This window comes from Anticarsia gemmatalis, chromosome 13 (genome assembly GCF_050436995.1).
Source record: "Anticarsia gemmatalis isolate Benzon Research Colony breed Stoneville strain chromosome 13, ilAntGemm2 primary, whole genome shotgun sequence".
Lineage (NCBI taxonomy): Eukaryota > Metazoa > Arthropoda > Insecta > Lepidoptera > Erebidae > Anticarsia > Anticarsia gemmatalis.
Genome location: NC_134757.1, coordinates 11,139,906 through 11,159,691, shown reverse-complemented (window position 1 = coordinate 11,159,691; position 19,786 = coordinate 11,139,906). Strand labels below are relative to the sequence as shown.

At 36.3% G+C, this 19,786-nt stretch overlaps 1 long non-coding RNA gene across 1 annotated transcript in view; it reads right to left on the bottom strand.

The window, feature by feature from the left end:
- Positions 1-19,786, bottom strand: part of LOC142977793 (uncharacterized) — a 236,264-nt gene that overhangs the window by 358 nt on the left and 216,120 nt on the right. The gene's annotated exons all lie outside the window — the stretch shown is intronic.

The following is a 19,786-nucleotide window of genomic DNA, read 5'->3' as shown; positions in this document are numbered from 1 at the left end:
AAAAACACCCCCGTTTCGCGTTTAACAAGACAGTCCCATGCATTACAAGCCTATTGATATTTATCTATGAAATTGTTTTAATAGGTATAAAGTATTCTACGATACTGTTGCAAAGTTGTAAATTAATTTTTAACCTGTAATATCGGTTTGCATCAATTGATAATACTTCGTGTGAGTAGTTATTGTTTGACAATATACGTGCTCTTTTTACACAGATTCGTAGAGATCAAATATCACTGGAATCCATTTATGTGTAATAAATAATTTCGCCTATTCAGGAATGGAACTCACGCCCCTCTTATAAAACGGTAACGACGTGTCAACCATCTTAGCTATTTTGCTACAGATATTCTATTTTAGGCATTTTAGTAACATTACTTAAAAACACAATATCCAATTATAAATTAATTCTTATTGACACTAAACCACCCACAAGCGCACTTACACGGCTTTAAATATTTACAAATGTTGACCTGCACATAAATAGTATTAACAAACAATTAAGGGTACAATTTAATGGCTAACAGTGGAATACATTAGTAACCGCACGCAATTATCGGATGCTCTTATCGTTAATTAGGAGGACCGCAACACGATTATAATTTTAGTTTCATTTGAATCTATTTTATTTTTGCTTTCGCGGCATTTTTTGGGGATTATGAAAGTATGAATATGTTGGTTAAAATGTATAAATATGTTACATTTTGTTGCTAAAATGAAAGGAAATGCAGTTTTAGCTATTTTAGTAAGTACATTTTTAATTAATATGATGGGACTGAATAATTGAAAAGGTTTGCAAGATCCAGTAACCAGTGTGTTAGGGTGAATGAAGATTCCTCTATTCTCTAACACAGTCATAGCCATGGAGCCAACGCATAGATAGCCTATTTTGAACCTGGTAATCATTTTCAGAGTGTCAACATATACTCGTATGATAAGTATTTATAATCGTATTAATCGCACAATAAATTAAACAATAATCATATACTAACTACAGTTGATATGTCAAGTCACCATCCCTTAGCAGTTTTACCGACAAGGTGTGTTAAAAAGCTTACGACAAAAATCATGCCTTAAGCAAAATGTTTTCATTTTTAACAAAATTTGTATTTTAAGTGATGAATTTTTAAAAAGTGATCTCTTATAACTTGCCCCACACAGGCCGACATAACCCCTGAGGGGAGTCATTCCTCAGTCGTTTATTTTATCTCAAATACAAGCGTTTTATCTCTCACCGTCTTGACTGACAAGCCGGCTTGATGGCGGACGGGTTTACACCAACGATATTGGATGAAAAGTAAAATATGCAACAGATTTGTTCACGGCTCGGTTACGTGTTTCTTTAATCATGTGCTTTTTATTTATTTATGATGCCTTTTTCACTCTTGTTTGTAAACAATTTGAAATAAGGATTTGTAGACAGGTCTTGATATTGTTAAGGTAATTTGTGGTTAAGGAAATTTGGTATTCTTTTTTCAATACCCTTGTCATGGCATTATTTATCACTCTTTTACCCAACATATTCTATGCAGCTTCTTTGCCTACCTTTCGTTACAAGTATAAAATGCTTTATACATTCCCTGCGTAACGTCAGTATAAGCTTTTTATTAAACTATTCCTATCTCCGTTGCGATTTCATTAGAAATTACTTTTTACTTCGATATAAGCTTTAGAGAAAACGATTTAATGTATATAAAAGTATGTAAGATAATATGCGACGTTAAATAAGTTGCATCTAGGCGTGCGATTTTTGCTAAGCGTGCTATTTAAACCTTTTCCATAGCAAAATAAAACAAAAATCAATATTTTAACCACATCAAATTAAGCGTGAACGAAAACCAAAAACCACCTCATTTACCCCAAAAAAACATAATTGGGGAGAATCGAAAGCGTTACAAAAACAATAGAGGTTGGAATCGCATTAATTCTTTTTACACGGGAATCGAATTTGAAATCCTCAGTCCCTCAGAGGGTTTGTTTATCTTGTCTTATTAAGAGACTTAATAGGACTCAGGGCTAATACTCTTGAGGCACCGTTTGTTTACGCTGTTACAAGTTGTATCAAGAAAATTATGTAGGGAGTTTATTTGCATGGCTAAGTGAATTAAGGAATGGGTATAGAGTTGAGACTATTTATGTACATACTTGAGATGTTTATGTTTCGATGTGTAAAGGCCAAGTTTTCATGTGGTGAACGGTGGGTTCACGACCTCTATGTCAATAGTGTGATGTCTTAATTATTATGTTGAAGCTATCTGGAATCCATCGTAAACGATATTAAAAATATGTTGATTTAAAATCATTATAAATTAATATGTTGATTTGTATTGCTTCTATTTATCAGCACTGTATTTTTTTAGACATAAAGTTTTTGTCTGCCCAACTCGTTTCTTAGTCACCAACAAATAATTATATTCAAGACTTCACATTCATCACACTTTAAATTTAATATTTGTCAATATTAAAGTCTAATATTTACAAAGTTTAACCAACAAATACATAACTCAACAAGTACCAATTGAAAAGCCTTTGTCATAAAATCCCATTACTCGCTCTATCGCTTCACTCAGCCGATGCAACCGACATCTTACGAGCTCTTCAAATAATCTTGTAAGCACTGCAATACTACAACTATTGAATAACTTGGACTGTATTTACTCGAGCAAAGGACGAATATCTTTTATTATATTATGTTGAGTAAATATTAGAGAAAAAGATTATTTAGTTAGAGATTTTTTCGTAAAATATTTTTTGGATTTTATTTTAGAATATCACGCTTAGAAGTTTTAGAGATAAAGTTTATTTTTCTTAAGGATTACTAGGTATATTATTTTAGTTTTATTTTATACATGAAAATATATGTATATGTTTTAATACAGTAATGTTTTTTGTAAGGAGTGAGTCCATTGAGATTAGATAGGATGATCCAATTTTTATTGCTGTAAAAAATAGTTAGCAACAATTTGTAAAAAAATGTGAAGTAATCGTAATACCGTGATTTGCCGTTTTGTAAGACAGCCCGTGTTTAACAAATGGCAATTTAGGGTCTGCTTTAGAATTGTTTGAATAAAAGTAAGCCTCCGAATCCAAGCCAATCAATTACATTTATCATCTATATTGGTTTACTAATTTACACGAAATTGCGTGTCAGATAGACACACACCAACAGAAAATAGTATCTTAGAGTGCAACATCATGTTCGTATATCGTCCCCGTAGAACGAAAAGTCATTAAGTAACAAAATGTTCAAAATCGACTTATAAATACCAATAAAATCAGTAATTTTTTCTCCATATTTCTGTCTTACTCTCGTATTCATAACGTAATTATTTAGAAAAATGTAAATCGCGAGACTTAATTAAGTACATTATTTGATTTGTGACAGTTGAGTTACAAGTAACTAAGTCACCTGATTACTTTTTCTCTTCTTTGTTGAAAAAGATACTTACGCATTAAAGTTCCTTATCTACTTTTTCCGCATTACTCCCTATAGGCATGTCTTAAAAAATAGTAATGCGAAAACTCATCAAAGTGACTTAGTAATTTTATTGTATGTGATATTTTGTGCGAAAAGTAACTAACTACCATTAATTATTTTTCGAGCTATATTATTTAAGACCAGACGTTTAAAAGAAAAAACGACAACTAACTATAGTGTTCTGGTTAATATTTTCCCTGACTGTAGATGACATAACACATTAGAGTATTATAATTAAAATGTTTTGGCTACTTTTCACTCAGCAAAAACACTACTAGATGAAAGGTTGGTAACTATGTCCCGTGATACGATGCTACTTAGTGAGATTACGCCCTTTGACCTTAGGACCCTCGCCGCGCCCGCGCATTATTGCAGTCACTCACAGAGGCGTATTTTAAGATGGCGCGCCCTGGGCTCCGCTAGCTTTCCGCCCCATCAAGGAATGAAAAAACTAAACTTTATTTTCATTTTTAACAAATTAGTTTTTTACATTGTCCTGATCAATTTTATTTATTAAATCGGCTTTAATCGACCTTCACCTCCTCTGGGCAGGCTGAGTCGTCCAGATCTGTAATGCTCAGTTCCGCGGTCTTTGTGGGCCTGGACACTCGGAAGGTGTCCTCCCCGATAACTTTCCTCAATTTAGAGGCCAGGGCATCCGCTTTTCCGGTCCCTGACCCCTGGGAGCTCAACATTCGAGCTCCCGTAGCCGCAACCCCGAAGCGGACTATTTCATTGTCGGCTTGGTTTATTTTGTCCTTTGCGTCCCTAATAACGTCTCTATATGTCGCACCGCTTTTTGCCGCCTTCAGCTGCAGCTGGAGCCCGAAGATTGGGCGCCTTCTTCTTCCTCCTTCTTTTATTACAGAATTGATGAGTATCTAAACGACAATAGCTCTTGGGAATAGTCGCTCGCTTGATTAGGATTCTTTGAAATTAGGGAACTTTGCCAAATAAATAAACTCAGTAGCAGTAGGTCTAAATATTGTAAAATATGGGCACTTAATGATGCAAATAGGTGATGTTACATACAATTTGATGTTAATCATAAAACTGTCACTTTTTTTCTTTTATATTGTTCACAACCAATGTGCTCACTTGTTGCCCATATTCTTATTATCACATGCTAGTAGGTGCTCCCAACATACGGTATGATCAGAGACTAATAAATAACCGTGAGTTTCTTGCTAGCTCTTCTCATAAGGCTCCACCCCCTTTCCGAGCTAGTGGTAGATTCAGTAATTGTAACGACTATCATAAGTGTCAATATTTGACCTAAATGAATAAATGATTTGATTTTGATTTTCTTGCCCTTTTTGTCGGCTTCCGTAGCCTTGGGCGCCTTGCTATTTTCCCCGACGAGCTGCTACTCTTTGGCAGCCGTCGGTTTAGTGAACGGCGGTTTGGAAGCCACTGCACTGTAAGACGCGGCTGTTTACCCTGCTTCTCCTTGGTCCGGAGACCTGTGAGCTGCGGTGCGGTGGCGGTGGCGTGGCGAATGCGTTAGCAGGTACAGCTGAGGACGCTGCCCCTGGTTTTTCTGGCGCGGGGGTTGATGCCGTTGCCTGTGACATGTGATCGACCTCCTCTTGCAAGCGATAATTCTAGGCCTGACGCGCCAAATTCTCCTTCGTGGCATACTGCCTGCTCGACTCCGACACTGCCAGTTTGACGTTCCTGGCAGCGTCTTTGAGGGACTTTATAAAGATCACCCTTGAGGTGACCGGATTTGTCGGCCACCTCCACTACTGCCTAGTGGTGAGTGAGGATGGTGTCCGCCAGCTGGATGGTGAATTTGTCCTTAGGGTCATTGTCTGACACTTGCTAAAACTGGGCGTGCTCCGACCCTCCGCAACTATGCTATGCAGTCAATACGGCTGGGCTTCTTGCCCCCGATCTCCTCGGGTTTGAGCTTCTCGCCTCTCCCACTTACATCATTTGGGTTCGTTTTCAAATTTATATTATCCAGACAGTTCCCGCGAGTGTGGTGGCAAGTATCGTTCCACCGAGGTAGAGGCCCCATAATCCGGTGACCCTTATACTACTGGAGGGCGGGAGGTGCCCCAGTGGCCGCTTGCGTCTGGTTTTTCTGGCGCGGGGGTCCCCGCAAAGCGAATGAACTCTGACCACGCAAGGCCCCTAAAGGGGGCGCCACTGCTGGAGTTACTCGGGATTTTCACAGAGGTGGTCTCCTCGCGACCCAGCCGGTTAAGGCAAGGCTCTCGGTCAAGGATGGACGGATTTACGATAACTGACGGTTGACGAGGGCGGCAGCGGCCTGGCTCTTCGTCAGCTCGGGGCAGTGTGAGTGCCTACTGAGCCCGTCCTCCCACTGACGGCTCACCTGTCCCGCACCTGTGTCCTCTGCAAACAGAGGGACACGCGCAGTAATTTTTTGTTACTCGCGATCACTGTTTCCCCAACCTTTCAATTCTACTAAGCCCCCTCACCCCGACAAGATGCAGACCCAAGAGAGGAAACCGGCCCGGGCTATAGCCCTTCTAGCCCTAGGGTAAATACACCCCTGCAAGGAAAGATTTGTTAAATCTTTGTGTCAAAGGTGTCATACCAAGCGAACTTTATCCTTGGTATGAATCTTTACCTGTTAGTAACGATGTGTTGGATAGGCTATGTGAGCCTGACGTCACTTAGCTCGAGGAAGAAGAGGAAAATGATGTGGCTACATCATTAATGCTGTTCTATTGATGATTTTGTAACGTGTTCTTGTTCATTATGTTTTAATTAGGTTTTGTATACTTAAAGACAGTTTTTTTTCAATAAATGTTGCCTAAGAATGTTGTTTTACTTTTATACTTTTCAACTGATAGGACACTAGTTTTAAATTAGGCAATAAATTAATAAATAAGCAAAGTCTATTTAGTTGGGTATTTTATTTAGACATAGTTATGTAAAATATGTTTTACTCCTAAAATAACTAACTGATTTTAGTTACTAGTATAATATTTAAATGCTGATGCGAAAACTAACTAACTACATGTGAAAAGTAACTAAGTGACAGATAAACAGGAAAACCTTGGGGTAAAACAAATTATCCTTTACAGTTAATAATTTATATACTATTTTCGTGGTTTAATACATATAACATATACTTAATTAATATATCTTCAAAACAAAACCTTTCATGCATCGATAACTAATCACTGAAAAAAGTTATATTTTTTTTTGTCATTTAAGACATAAAACACCTCGTATCTCAAAATCACTTAAGTGTTAGTTAGTGATTTTTCGCTCTACGGGGACGATATTACCAAACAAATAATTGGCATTACTACAAATAAATAAAGTACATTTATAATAGCATCTCACAAAGCACTTACGATAAAGAGCTCTCATTGTTAATAGTTCAAGAGCTGTATTAATGCTTATTGATATTACGATTTGAGTGGCTTTCTGTGTTGTATAGGAGTCAAGGTGAAGACCCAAGGTTAGGTGAAGTTTTACAATAATTGGGACTGGGCCGTTTAGATTAGTTTAGTTTGCTGCAGTTTTGACTTGAAGAATATTCGTATTTGGATGATATTGAATTTTTGTTTTTAAATGCTATCTGGCGAAGTATATGGTGAAAATTATTCACAAATAGTTTTAAATCCAGACGTATAGAGCTCCATAAGAAGGCGCTCATAGCCAGTTGCGCTCACCGGCCGGTAAACGATCTGTGAGTTAAGCAGCTGTTGGCGCGTTCATTCTATAAATGGGTGACCGCACAGTGGTATTTGCACAGAGGACACGTAAAAATTCGGTCCTGGTAGTTGACCACTAACCATACGATAAGAAGACCCTAGACATATAAAGACGGGTGTTTTGAGTTTCACTGGTATGTGTGTCTGTCTGTCTTTCTGTGTTGTATAGGAGTCAAGGTGAAGACCCAAGGTAAGGTGAAGTTTTTGAAGTGATTGGGCACTGGGCTGTTTAGATTAGTTTAGTTTGCTGCAGTTTTGATTTCAAGAATATTCGTATTTGGACGGTGGTATTGAATAATTTGGCAAATTCTGGATGGATTTCGCTTTCAGATATCACTCGTGTGCCATTATGTTTGATGTCAGAATTGACCAATCTAGCATACTTTTAAAGAACAATAGTACCGGCAAAACAAGGGGTTACTTTAAAATGGAAAGAAATGGGCATGTTTAAAGTCAATAAACATTCAACAATTTACAATTTTATTCAAAGCATCAATCTTAGTATAAGAACCGGAAAACTGAACTCGTCGCTAGCTTTTTATGCGAGCTATGTACTTATTTCTACAATCAAGTTAACCCCAAAATTTCCCAAAGTTGAGGTAACTTTGGGAAAATTCTACGGTATTTATTACATATACAACATTATTAATTATGATTATCGTTTGTATAAAAAAGCTTAACTTGAAAGAAAGGTTTTTGTTGATGCCAAATAATTTGAAGTGTCACGTACTCTAAACGATAGCATGTGCAGGAAGAAAACATCTTAAACACTCCTAATCTCAAGAAACAAAATTCAGCAGTACATCCACGTAAGACATAGCAAAGACAGCGGAATAACATCGATAGCGAACAATACGTCTAATGACGCCCTCGTACCGACAGCAGACAAAAAAATAATGATGTTGACATTTTATATGACGACGAAGTAGGATCAAATATAGTTGCGATTTGTTTTGGGAATGTGGGTTACGGTTTTAGTTTTGGTGGTAATTAGATAATAGTGTATGTTTTTGGTATGTGTCATTAAAAATTATGCGTAAAATAGCTTATGAATAAAAGGTATAAAAAATACTGTCTGGAGAAAATTAAATGGTTGATTGTAAGAATGTATTGTTGTAATTGTTTTTTAAGTAATGAGTGTTATCGACCAGTATGTTTCTGGGATCCATTAGATTTAATACGTTTTACAACATATTGTTTTCCGATTCATATACTTTAACTGCAATAATAATTGTAGCACCATTATTTTTTAGAAAATGAATAAACAACTTGTAGAAATCATAATTTTAAATATGTATCTTAATGAACAGGTAAAACTTAAACTTGGTAAACTTTACTGTGCAACACATGAGTGTTGCAAAGTTAAAGTAACGGTAAAAGTAGCGCAGCCACGTCACATACAGTCCATTTTTTTTCCTAAACAAATATTTTTCCCAGGTGTAAAAAAAAACCTCGATAGCTCATCAAAATAAATTCAGTACAACTGATAAAACTTGTTTTTCTAAACATTTGCCGTTGACATCTTATGACGAGGGTCCCAACGATCAATTTTATCAATTAGAATATTAACAAGCTCCCACAAAATAAATCCGAGTCGTAATGATAGCCCTTAACGTCAGTTTTATGAGACCATTCATTTTTGTATAAAAATGGCTTGAAAGTTGATAAGTTTTAAAATGATATCTATATTTGTGGATAATGGTTTTTGTGTTGTATGGATCGTACCAAGTGGCGTTCTCTGTCTACCCCTATGGGAAAGAGACGTGATGCTATGTATTTGCATATAGGATAATCATTAAACATAAATTAATAATATAAGCCAGTTATACCCAAGCATGTAGGCAGAAGTGTATGAAATACCTATACCCACGTTTCGCCATTGATGATGTTGAGTCCCATGTGATAAAGGGCGAGCCTTGCCTTGTATCATGCGCGTTATCAAACTCCAGACCACTATTCAGAATAATAACCCGGGACCTCGTGGTTGGCAGTCGTATACACTACCAATCGCGACACAGAAGCAATCTGACAGATATAATAATCAATATGATATCATGGATATCGAATGGATCTTTACTCTTGATATCAAATTGATATTTTTAATTATGTCGATGAGAAAAAATCATTTCAGGTTTTTAAATATACGATTGTGAATATTATAAAAATAACACACCGTTTTTTACCCATTTCTGACCCGAGTTCTGGGCAAGAACTCATCTCAAATGAATACAAGCCTAGTAGCCTAGCCTTACGGTACACTTACTTCTCATGTACTAATTACTCTATAAATACTTAAAATAAATAGGAAAAGAGCAATGAACTGTGCCATTGACCTTACACTGTTCTGACAACTTTGACAGCCACTCGTCCCACTTAAATTAAATTAAAAGACTTAATTTTGAAAAATCTTAAGTAATATTACTTTTAAATTAACTTAATATTTTTGAAGGTTGGAGGAGATTTTAACTTTCTATCATGTTTAAACATTTTAATTCTCTAACCACGACATTTGTAGCCCGACAAGTAGAGCCTTGGAATGCACTATTTATCTCGATCATATAAAAAATCGTATATCCAAAGTAAAGTAGTTGTGTCAAACACGTCACGTGCCCTCCGAAGCATGGGGACGCTTAGTTCAAATACCAATCTATAAAATTACCATGAATCTATAATTTACCGACCGAAAAGTGCAATTGGCTATCAGAACAGCTTAGATGTCTAGTATAAAGCCTAAGGAACATCAAGTAAAGCCAATCAATACCACACTTGACCGCAACCTCAAACGCTCCGGAAATTATCTCTATCCTCACATTATTCATAAACGAACTTCATTAAACGGGGCGAGTATTTTTAATTTATTTACTTCATGCCGTTAAAAGTCTGACACCCTTCCGATCCTTTGAGGTCAATTTGTGTAAATTAAAACACATTTTCCTTTGGCAACACACAGATAGGTTCCCGAAAACTTTTTGGTCGCATCGTACGCGGGGGACCAGCGATTGTTAAAGTTAATAATGACAGCAGGACTGGAGGCTTAGTTTAATTTATATGGAAGGTCGGATAACATTAACCATTGAGTGATGGTTGCCAAAGTTTCGACCTCTGAATACTAATACGGGGTTGATGAGAACCGGACTTTACGAGCGAGTGTAACCTAGCCCTAATTAGCAATTACACATTCTAATAGAAAAAGTTTTATACAACTAATGAATTATGGAGTCGGTCGAAGTTTTCGACTTAATTGCCCGTGATTTAATTTTGAGTTGATTTTGTGCGTAAATTAAAAGTTTTAGTATAAATCAATGAAACGTTTAAATATTTATTTTGAAACTAAATTACTATCAAGGTCATAAAACAATTTAATTTGACCTCAAAATACATAGCAGTCGAAAATTTTCCAACCTAAATTAGTTATCTAGTAGGTAGTATACTGAAGTTATCATATTTCGCTTAATTATATTTTTGTTTCAAAATGGCTACATGCCCAATTACTAAGCTGATGACATCGACATCGTGTGACACGGAGTCCTGTCATCACTGGTTCAGTCAGCCTACAGCAGTGTAACGTGCGCCAAAACGTCAGACATTCTAAGATAAAATGCGCATTCGCGTTAAAACCCGTATACTATCATAATTATAGGCATGCAACACGCAATTTAAAAAGTTACAATACGGTAGTTGACTACCAGTCAAATCAGCTAGTCTATATGAAATGTCAAAAACACATTTTAGTATAGAAAAACAACAGTGACGTCACAGTGTCTTATTCTTATTGGTACTTATCAAATGAGTGCCTATTAAAATGTTTCAGTCTGCAATAATTCAACATTATTTTCGTAAAAAATGCACAGCGTGAGCATTTTGGATGAACCTTTTAAGAGTACAAGTTTAATATTTTTTTTGTTAACCTACCTACCCAATTACCTATTATATGTCAAGCCACAAATACCACATGTTATTCTACTTTATTCAAAACTGTCACCTGTCAAAACTTAACACGATTTACCTGCATATTAAACTGGTGCGTGACACCGTAATGAATATTGTAGCAACAATTATAATTTTATTAGCCATTAAGGACCCTTCTACATAACCCAGCGGTTTTAAATAGTTCATGACACGGCTGATGAAATTACTGACACTTAGTTAAATGGGTCAGCTGGAGTACATAGGTTAGTTATTTAATATAAGGTGCGGTGCAGGTTATTTAGTACGTAAAATGTGTGCGTAATTTATTGGGTAAATTAGGCTTATAATAGTGTAAATGTGAGTCTGGCGGTCTATCTATCTGTATTTTTCGCTATTACTTGCTGAACCGATTTTGATGAAATTTAGCACCGAGATAGCAGTCGTGCTGGCGCTGATTGCCTTTTCATGGGTATTATACTTTTTTTTACATTTTGGGGTAAGATTTGGTTGCATGATAATATTATCAACATTTTTAGCAAATATTCTACACATACGTGACCGTGGGAAATACACAACGAATAGTAAAAATTTGAATATTGAACTATAGTCGATGTGGATTTACCATGGAATAGAAAAGTTAATCCACACGAAAAAAAACAAAAATTACTTAACAAAAATTTTGTGATATTTTCCAGTCTGATGGGACTTCGTGTCCGTTATTCGCACATTTACAACACCACTCCAATTTGAATTTTCAAAAATAAAATTTGTATGCAGTCTGTACACTTGAGTAGCTCTGACTAGCCATACAGTGCAGGTGTGACAAACACTCGGCGGCTTTTAGTGCGATTGCTCGAGTCACGTCAGTTGTGCAGGTGTGCAGTTGTGCACCCCTGTCGTGCTAAATGTCAACTAAATTGTAAAACAGAAAATCCAGCCAAGTTTGTTAGCTATGCTGTTTGTGACGCAGTTCAAATAAAAAAGAAAATTTGTTTTTCGCCTAACTTGCAAAAAATATTGGCATTTCGGACAGTTTTTGCTTCGAAATATTTTATGCTTGCAATTGATTCTATATTTTATGTTGTCGGAATACTGACAGTTTTTTTAAAAAAAGATACGTGCCTCAACAAAATTTCACTGTTTCATATAATTTAGTCAGGTATAGAGACTACTTCATTTTATTTACAAAACTACATTAATATCACACACCCACTCATTGGCTTACTAAAATAATACCGAGAAAAAAATTACTTATTTATAAATCCGGTCACAGAAACTTAGGCACCGACTTTAAAAATACACCTTTTTTGTTATTTTTAGATCACACAGAAAAAATCGTCTGTTTAACTCTTCGTCTCAAAATGTTTGAAGCCCAGTCCACAATTACGGCTTACTATTCTTTGTGTCAAAGGCTGACACCGTCTTCAATGCATTCAAACGAGTGAGATCCTTCAGGCTGACCTAGAAACCGTCAAAGAGTAAGATTTGGTGATGAGCTCACATTCACGCGGAATGACTGAATGACTGAATGACTGAATGAGAGCACATTACATTTACGTCTGGGTTTCTGTACTTTTATAGTGAGTGAGTTTTGAAGGTAATGGATTAGGTTTTTTCTTTAAGGGGTAAGAGTATTTTTTAGGAGTGCTGCGGTGTCGTGCGCTTGGCACCTTAATATTGCCTTAGCATCTAGTGTTATGCCTTTTAAAAAACGATAACTGGCGAAACGTGATAGGTAGGCTCCTCACAATATGTTATATGACATATTATGTATGTATGTCTTTTTTTTAACTACTGACGTAATGGCACTGCCCAACTCGCAGTAGATTATACTTTTATCAAAATAATTGCTAGAAAGTAAAATACTGGGTAAACTATAATTTGCTAAGATTTTTTTTATCTTTTTACACAATAAAATATCAATATCAAAAAAGAGTATGTCTTTACATAAAACTACTATATATGATAGACAAATATCAAAGCTTTCAAAGCTGTATGCGTAACTATTTTATGTATATAACAAAAAAAAAAATTCGCGAACTTCGACGCAAGAATTCTTCTTTTTCCCATTTACAAGGATCCTGAACCCTATAACCAATCAAACGTCTCTGAGAAGTTCTTTCATCCCGTCACTGTTACCAAGCTCATTCAGTCAGAGATTACAGGCGGGAGACATAATGAGTATAATTAGATAATTGCCGAGCCATCAAGCTCTTTTGTCAATACCAACTATGGTGCCAAGATCGTTATGATTATCACTTTTATATTAGGCGATAAGTAAAAAGTGAACTAACCGATGTACCATGTTTTGTTACAAACATGTTTCTTTAAGGCTATCTACAGACAGTAAGTTTCAGAGTGATGTAATAAACATGGTATGCGGACACTAATGTAGACTAAAAAGAAAAATTAAAACCGGTTGTCACTAGAAGCACTCAGTCATTACGTTAATCATTTTGAAGTTATTTTACATCCACACCTGAATAAGCTATTAATAATAATTGATGAGAGAAGCATTGCCCGTACTCTTGTAGATTTCTTGTGTTAGCAAATATAGCGACTTTAATGTTTGTATCCAGTCTATTTGTGGCTTCTTTATTTTATGTCGGAACCAAACCGTCCAAAATACTTATATACTTGCAGAAGGGATAACTAATACCATATCTACAATAAGACGTATGTTTTGTAAGCGCGGAAGGATAGAGATGATTATGCGTCTATCGGTTGCACGTAACAGTGCCAATGTTTGGATGACAAAGTCAGTCGTATCGCTTTAATACCATAATACCATAATTTTTCCTCATGTCATGCCATTATCGTTCTCACATCGTCTTCAAATCGTGTCGTACCACCTAAAGACGTGGTAAAGCTAATTTGGTAAATCCATTCAGTGGCAAGGACGGCTCGAGTCCCTGCCATTTGCACAATGAAACGAATATAAGCCCCACTAATTATTCTTGGTTCCTCACATGTATGCCACTGTGTAACTAAGGAACTGAGATAAGACGGGTTTCATCCGAATTGCGGATGAATACGTTTATTTTTAGATAGTATTTTCGGTGTATGGAGTGAAATTCGCGATCATAGAATAATTATCAAGTAATATGTTTTTTTAGGTTTCAATTTTTGGTCAGGTATAACTAGCTAACCTTAAAAGAAAAATATAAGGTTTTCAACGAGATATATTTTTTTGAAAAACTTTACTCAAAGATGGTATGGTAGTGGTGTGTTCTCGAAAAATCAAGGAATATCGATAAAATTGTATACTCGAATTAAGTTCCTTGTAGTTTTTATAAGTTAGTAAGGAATTTGTGTTTTTAGCCGACCAACAAAAAACTTCCAGCAATATAGAACTTTACTATCATTAAACTATATAACGTTTTCTTCTATAACCAAGTTTATAGCCCTCACTACCATCACATTAAGAACCACTACTCATTAGGACTAAATACTTTCCTCATTGATACTTAACTTCTGCCTTGATTTTTTTACTTTATTTAAAGGGTAAAGCTGGAATCACTCAGAAAATGTTCTTTACAAGTAAGTTTCCTTGTTTGACTTGTTTTCCTGTTTTGATTTAAAGATCGACTTTTCTGTAAAAGAATATTCTTTGTCATAAGGCAAGATATTTTAGAATATACATACAGTCTTCAGAAATTCTGTACTTATATTTTTATTTAAAATATTTTCAATTGTGGTATATGACAATGAGCTCCTTGATTGCCTCCGTGGCGCAATGGTTTAGGTCGCGACCATTTGGTCGGGAGGTCGTGGGCTCGGTTTCCATACGGAAAAATAATTTCTGCGATCCACAAATAATTGTTTTGGGTCTGGTTGTATATCACAATTTTATATACACCTTAGCATACACTTTCGTGTATACTTTGTGTGTATGTGTGTGTTTACTATTATAAAGAAATATAAAAACTAAATAAAAATACAATATGAACAAATCCTAACAAAATGTTAACACATTACAAAAACAAAAAGAAAAACCACAACAAATTATAAAACTGTCAACAAATTACTCACGTACATTTGTGTCCACCGCAAACGAGCATAATCTTCACCTTCCACTCCACAATAACATCCAACATTCAACCTTTATCTACTTGATAAGTATTTAATTTACCCCGTACTTAAACCTTTGACTCATAACACAAACAAATATGAACCTCTAAATATGTTTTACTTGTGTTAAGAGTAAAGGTTTTACGGGTAGATTTCATTTCAGGACCGCAAGACTTGGTTATAGTGGATTAGGAGAAGCGGTTATTCCTTTTGTCATTGCTTATAGCCTATTACGCTCACCGGTCGGTAAACGATCAGTGGGTTAAGCAACGCTCGGTGCGGTTATTGAATAGATGTGAAACCGCATAGTGGTACTTGAACTGATTGTCTCCATGCTTTGAAAAATAAGTAAAAAGCCGGTGTCGGTTGTAAAGACAGCTCAGAAAAGAAGACCCAATAAAAAATAAGTTGTGTTGTTACTGCTACGTCTGCAATCTTCAATGATCTGCAGTTCTCGGTCTATAGCTATATTTTTTTATAGTATCTTACTTTCAATTGCCATCTCATTGTTTTTGAAGTCTAACTTGACAGCAGAAACTTTTTTTCAGAAGAGATGATAAGCTTCTACACCATATTGACAACCTTACAAAAATATTGCTGTATTAAAATTAGACTCTATCTTGCCAAGAATAACTTTCAAATATTAAAGCTTCGTTCGAAATAGGGACACAAGCACCTAAACAGCGAAACAGTCTACTCCCATTCATACGCAAAGTTTCAATCAGAAACAATAAGGTAATTTGATTACAAGACTCCATTCATTGCTCGCTTTCTCTCATAACCCAAATCACAATCTTAAGGGCAGATTTCATTGTACACCCGCCTAAGGCCGTGAATAATTCATTCCGACCGAGCTCTTTGCTGAATAAACATTAACCATTCAGTACTATACTTAAATAGGGAATTTATTTTTACCTTTTTTCTATGATAGGAGCAGGCGTCAAACGTCAGAAGGGTGATTCCTACCGCTTTCGACCATCTACATTGAAGTTTATATCGAGAAAAATTATCCGGCAAACTTATCAGCGACCCTGAGTAAGGACGTTTTTTTTCGTATTGGTCCAAAGTTGCAAAGATTATGAGCTAACGCTAAATTCCCGAATCAGAAATTAAGAAGTCAGTTCGGAATCAAGAAGTTAACAGTATTTTGATAAAAAAAAATATTTCAGTGTCTAACATCCGCAGTTGATATGGTTCTCAATGGTACCTTGTAAAAGTACCTTTGTACCTCAAACATCAGCACGCGTCAGATCAGATCAGTCTGTTTAACAATCCTTTTTCAAGGTCAGCTCTGTAAATATATTACCGAATTCCGATAATTCGAACATTGTTAATGGCTATTGCATGTTCAATAGTAATTAAATAGATAAACGTAGGCTTTAATCAATGAGTATACTGGCGTGGGTGACACTATTTTCGGCTACAGGTGTCGGGACTCATTAGCAAGTTGATTTGTGACCCTTAAGCTTGATACATACTGACAAGGAGAGCGTTTTCAGCGCGTCGACTGCGCGGTTTATTATCGTCAAGCGCAACGTGGACGCAGGTTCAGTAGCGTGATTTTTTACAGTCGGTACTGTCGAGTGTCGAGAGTTCGACATTTAAAATAGTTCGTACGACGGCCGTTAGAGCCGCTGATTAGATTTCCGTACAAAATTTCCCGATATTTAGCCGGTTGTCCGTAGTCGATATTTGTAGAAAATCGAGCTATGTTCGTTACAATTAAAATCAAATGATAACAAAATCCTAGTTAAACCTTGACGCTCCGACATACACCGAGCTGCTGCAAATGCATGTATATTACATGCATTTGCAGTAGCTCGTTGCTATATTCACACATACAAAGTAATTTGACGCAGTCTATACTCACGTCTACTCTCGCAACAGCACCGTATGTGTTTTGTACTTTAATTCTCGGAATATATCAACTTCGACCGAGTTTCCTCGTATTGTTAAGCGTAGGATGATCTATTCCGAGCTGATTTGATGTAAATTGTATTTAATGATGTTATGTCTGCCTAAATTTTATATCAAATTTTGTTTAGCAAAAGATAATGCTGTTTTTGGTGCTTATTTTTACTAAACCATAATCCTGAGTATTGTTTATCGTAGTTGATAATTTCTGCACAGCGATGATTTGTTAGCAACTATGTAGTACAATCGAAAGAGAAGTTAACCATTCCCACTAACAACAGACTTGAGTAAAAAGCTATGGGGAAGGCTTGTGCACAGCAATGGAATCGTATGGGCATATAATAATAATTAAAATGTAGTGCGTCGTGTCTTTTTCTAAATTGATATCATAATAAGCTGCAAGTCAATTAATGGGGGATAAAATATCCTTATAGATCTTCAAAAGCAGTTCAAGTTTTCTTGATTTCGACGTTACAACTACTGAGATGAGACTATAACCACCAAACTATAAAAAAACAAGATTTAAACAAAATTGTGAATCATTTGTAAACCTAAAGTACTAAAATCAGGAAGTAAAATATTCCGTAGGCATCACCAGATTCTATCCGACCACTAAGTACTTAATCTTAAATTCGGCACGCATCTCCCCGATCGTAATACCATCGCGATAAATCAAACACCCAGTGCCTATAAAATCATTATAGCCATTCATCTGAAGCGCAAACTAGAATACCAAATTATTGGAAAATGAGACAAAATATAGAAAAGAATTTTGTAAGCGTTTTATTTAATGGTGTAATCCGATGGGAGTGTAGGTTGTAAGACTATAACTGTAGTGATAAAAATCGTAGCAATTACGAAGGACGGAAATTCTTTTTCCAGTTACTTTTGATGAAAATATTTTCTTTAGGAAACAATTCGTTATAGTTGTTGAGCTTTTGCATAATCAGAATCATTGCATTGAAAGGATGCAGGCTACTAGTATGTACTACCTATTGTAACTATTGTGTATATATGTGATCACCATATAAGTTTCGCGTCTAAAAAATATCATGAAATTAATATTACTTGTTCTAAAACGATGTCGTTGACTTTCGTAAACTACATTTTTCATCAGTATGCCAAAAAGCTCTCATTCTTTTCACTATTTACCAAAAAAACAATTTAATCACGGCTCGAAACCCAACTGGCTCAATAACTAATGAAAGCGGCCAAAATTCTTCGAACACCAACTTAACCCCTCAAGCAGCCAAAAGCCCTTAATTCTGAGAGAAAATCTTCCCATCTGAGACGCAAAGTCAATACTGATTAGGACAAAAAAAAGGTAACACGTTCAATGCGTCGGGTCATGTGAAGCGTAACAATTAAATAGGGGTCAAATTGACCCGTTTCTAGAGATTCGGTCTTGTGTACCGTGATTTGTTTGTTAGGGAGAGGTCGAGGGTGTAAGGGTTGATTTTGGATGTGCTGTTTCATGGAGAATTACAAAAGAATTTGTAATGATAGTATAATGTAGTGAGCGGTAGGCACTACTTTTATTCGACGTAAAACTAATATTAGAGAGAAAAATATTCCATTGCTCAACTGTACGTTTGGCGCAGTGGTTTAAGCGGTCACCTCGGCGCAACAACCGTAGCGCCGCGTGTGGTGGGTTCGAATCCCACCCGGGACAAATCTTTGTGTGATGAGCACGAGTACTTGTTCTGAGCCTGGATGTTAATGTATCTATATAAGTATGTATTTAGAAGTATATCAGTATGTTTATCAGTTATTTGGTTACCATAGTACAAGCTCTGCCTAGTTTGGAATCAAATGACCGTGTGTGAGTTGTCCAATGATATTCAATATTTTAGTTGTTTTATTTATAGTACAAGAATATTATACTTATGCTGTTACTGCCAACTTACCTATGCGCTCGTATTTAATGTAAAAAGTAGAGTAATGAAACTTATTGTTCTGCTCGTTTACAAAATGTCGATTTGGGCGCTGTCTCCACGGGCGAGAGAATCGCGGCGATATTATCGTCGTGCCACGTATTTCTATACACTCTCTATGGAACCGTCTCAACGCGGCGATAATATCGCCGCGATACGACGAGTGTCAACGAGCGTGCGAAACGTCAATACATCGTCGCTAGTCGGCCGCGACAAGCAGCGAGTCCGCGTCAGCGTCATTTGTTTTCAATGTTGCCTCTTGTTTCGACAAGCTTTTTAAACAAGGAAAACGCGGGCTCGCGACGATACGCGGCGGAATTATCGCTCGTTCGTGGAGATTGTCCGACGATACAAGGGCGGACTCGTCGCGATTCTCTCGCCCGTGGAGACAGCGCCTTGGAGAGCGAAAGTTGGCCTACAGGATTATCAGAAATTGAAAATTGACAGCAATTCTGACAACAGCGCATATTCTCGACGTATTCTCTTTACTTCTTGTTATGAAAATAGCTTTTACTTTAACTCTATATTTTATTCGGAAACAGTCCAGTCTAGTATGCCACTGCATATTTAATTATAATTTTGACATTATAGCAATGCACCGGTATTCTATTACAAGGAATGCGTTAATTGTGTAACCTACAAAACGACTTCTACATTCATAATAATATCCTAATATTACGCCGGTTTTAACCGAGGATTTAGGCAGAGGTGTATATAACACATCCACGTTTAGCCACTAACAATGTATGTCTGTAATAGGGGCGAACCTGTTTTCATTT